Genomic DNA, 3,582 nt, shown 5'->3' with positions numbered 1-3,582 from the left:
TTTTGTTCCCTGCAAGCTCTCCGTACAGCCTTAGAGTACCAGGGCAAAAATGGTGGCCTCCCAATCTCCACCCGGAGGAGCTGAGAACTCGGGGCCCCACTCCTCAGTGCGCCCCCAGAGAAAAGCAGTCACTCCCTTGTCCCTGGTCTCCGGCCGCACTCCGTGCTCACCCGGGCTGTGACCGAGCGTTTGTATCTGTGGCACCTCACCCCGTGTGGAGTCTCCAAACCCAGCAGATACCTGCGGTGCGTTCCCCGCCGCTCCTCCCCGGGAAGGAAGGGGAGTCTCCCCGGATCTGCTGCTTGTTGGGTCCCTGCTGGGGGAGCAGTGGCCTCACTGGGCCGCGGATCACAGTTTATGGCAACCCTGAGCTGAGAGCCCGCGCCTCAGCTCCGTCTCTGCAGCTGGCTTCCCCTCTCCGATACCTGGGAGCTCTGGCGCACTCAGGCTCCCCCGGTCTTTCTGTGACCCCAAGGATCCTGAGACCACACTGTCCCGTGAGGGTTCCACCCCCGCTTAGCCACTGGAGCGACGTCCCTCAGCGGAGCCGACTTCTAACAGTTCCGATTTTGTGCTCTGCGGCTCTATCACTTGCCAGAAGCGGCCAGCGGAGACCCCTCCCCCGCCATCTATCCTCCCGAATATCGCCTCGGATTCACTTCTCCGCACGTCCTACCTTCCAGAAAGTGGTCGCTTCTCTGTTCAGATAGTTGTTGCTACTCTCCTCTTTGATCTCCTGTTGAGTTCGTAGGTGTTCAGAATGGTTTGATCCCTATTCAGCTGAATTCCTGAGACCAGACGAAATCTAGGTCTCCTAATCCTCCGCCATCTTCGCTATGTACTTTCCTCTTAGCACTGGCTTTGCTGCATCTCAAAGATTTTGAACAGTTGTGTTTTCATTTTCTTTTGTTTCTATGAATTTTTAAAATTCTTCTTTAATTTCCTGGTTGACCCATTCATTCTTTAGTAGGATGCTCTTTAGCCTCCATGTATTTGAGTTCTTTCTGACTTTCGTCTTGTGATTGAGTTCTAGTTTCAAAGCATTGTGGTCTGAAAATATGCAGGGAATGAAACCAGTCTTTTGGTAGTGGTTGAGACCTGATTTGTGACCTAGGATGTGATCTATTCTGGAGAATGTTCCATGGGCACTAGAGTAGAATGTGTATTCTCTTGCTTTAGGATGGAATGTTCTGAATATGTCTGTGAAGTCCATCTGTAGACCAAAAATATGTCTTAAATATGAAAAGAAAATGCAAAAACAGACCACAGAGTAAAATTGTTTTTTAAAGCTACAGATGAAAATAAAGATGGTACATTTGAACCTTCTCTTGTGTGAAGTCCCTTGGCTGCCCTATATTTTGTGCTTTAGAATTGTTGAGATATTAGGTAATATGGTGCATATAACATATATTTTTAACATCTGTGGTGAAATCTGGAGCAATACTCTCTTATTAAGCACATTGATACTTTTGGTGGCAAACACCTCATTTTCAAGAAAGTGGGCTAAAAATATTATAAGAAACCTCATTCATTATTCCTAAAGAATAATGCCTTCACATGAATTTAGAAGTATAAATTTTTAGAGACTTTTGGACTTCAATTTGTGAATTAGGAAATTTGGACTTCTGCAATAGCATTAAGACCAGTTATGTCTGTTATATCCAAAATATAGTTTACTAAAATGATTTTCAGATTAGACCACAAAAAACCCAATTCTATGCTTTATAACAAGATATAAAATAACTTAAAGTAACTGAAAGAAATTGACAAAAGGATGGGCAAAGGCTTACTAAATATAAGCAAAAATAAAGCAGGGATTATGATCTTAATGACCAATAAAGTTGATTTATGCCCCAAACATTGAAATTAAAGAAAATGACACTGTATAATAACCAAAGGGTATAATTCATGATAAATTTATAACTTTTCTGAACATCAGTGCACCATTTTACTTATGAAGCAAAATGAGAAATACAAAACCCTGTTAGCACGGTACTTTCATTCATTCATCTCAGTTTATTAACAATGAAGATGATTAAAAAGTAAGGCTAGGGGGCAACTGGGTGGCTCTGTTTGGTTAAGTGTCTGACTTCTGGTTTTGGTTAAGGGCAGGATCTCTAGGATTGAGCCCCTGCATTGTTGGTCTCTATGCTCAGTGGGGAGCCCGCTAGAGGATTGTCACTCTCCCTCTCCCCCTCCCCCTGCTTGCACACTCTCTCTCTCTCAAATAAATAAATAGATCTTTTTTTTTTAAAAAAAGAAGGGCTACAGAAGATCTAAATATTATTAAAGGAATATCTAATATGTAATTTATATATATAATTGACATGAGTTTATATAGCATATTTATGTCAAATTCTGTACCCTGAAAGTACATCTTATTTTCAAGTACCTTAGGAATAGTCACAAAACATTCTTCATATATTAGACCAGAAAGAAAACCTTAGTGAACTCAAATATTAGGAGTATTAAAATACATTTTCTGATCATAACGCAATCAAGTAGGAAATAAATAGTAAGCAGCAAACCAAAAATACTTCATTAGCTGGGAATTAAAAACAGAACTAAGCAAATCTCCTTATGAATAACTCTTGAGTCAGAGGGGAAATCTGAGCACAAAGCACAGAATATCTAGGAAGGGGGCACCTGGGTGGCTCAGTTGGTTAAGCGACTGCCTTCGGCTCAGGTCATGATCCTGGAGTCCCGGGATCAAGTCCCACATCGGGTTCCCTGCTCAGCAGGGAGTCTACTTCTCCCTCTGACCCTCTTCCCTCCCATGTGCTCTCTATCTCTCATTCTCTCTCTCTAAAATAAATAAATAAAATCTTTAAAAAAAAAAAAGAATACCTAGGAAATAGTGATGGTGAAAATGTTATCTATCAGAGGTTTGCCACTTATCTCAGTCATTGCTCAGAGAAAACAAACATCCCTCCATACTTATATTAAAAAAAAAGATGATATTTAATGGCTTAAACATTCAACATAAAAAGTTAGAAAAAGAACAACAAAATAAAACCAAGAAAAGTGTAGAGAATAAGTAAAAAGCATAATCTATAAATTAGAAAATAGAAAAATATGGAACAAATAAACCCAGAGCAACTTATTTGAAACTATATCATACAATAAGCTATCATTATCATCAAGAGAATGGAAAAAGACAAGAATAATAAACGCAACAAGGAACTAAAAATTATAAAAGATATAACTACATAATTCAGAGGAAATTAAAAGATTTACTGTGCTGCTAAACTCTATGCAAGCTCTAAGTATGAAACCTGAATAAAATGGATAATCTTTTAAGTAAATATAGTCTATTGGAATTTGTCAATGAAAAAAATTTTTTATTGAATCCCTGAGTGATGTATTCAGCTTCTTGGATACTTGTATTGATTGGGAGTTCATTGATACCATTATTTATTTAAAAATAACCATGTAACTGTAAACACTATTTAAAAAAATCTCATTTATTCACTTTCTCAGTGAAATTCATCAAAGTATTTATTGAACATTTATTACACAAAACACCCAGAATTGTTCAGCTTTTTATGTTGTTTTCACATGAACACTTGATTTTTAACACCT

The sequence above is a fragment of the Eumetopias jubatus genome, unplaced genomic scaffold (assembly GCF_037043125.1).
Source record: "Eumetopias jubatus isolate StellerSeaLion01/CBP00866 unplaced genomic scaffold, mEumJub1_p1.0 scaffold_17, whole genome shotgun sequence".
NCBI classification, from domain to species: domain Eukaryota; kingdom Metazoa; phylum Chordata; class Mammalia; order Carnivora; family Otariidae; genus Eumetopias; species Eumetopias jubatus.
This window is presented reverse-complemented; position numbering follows the sequence as displayed.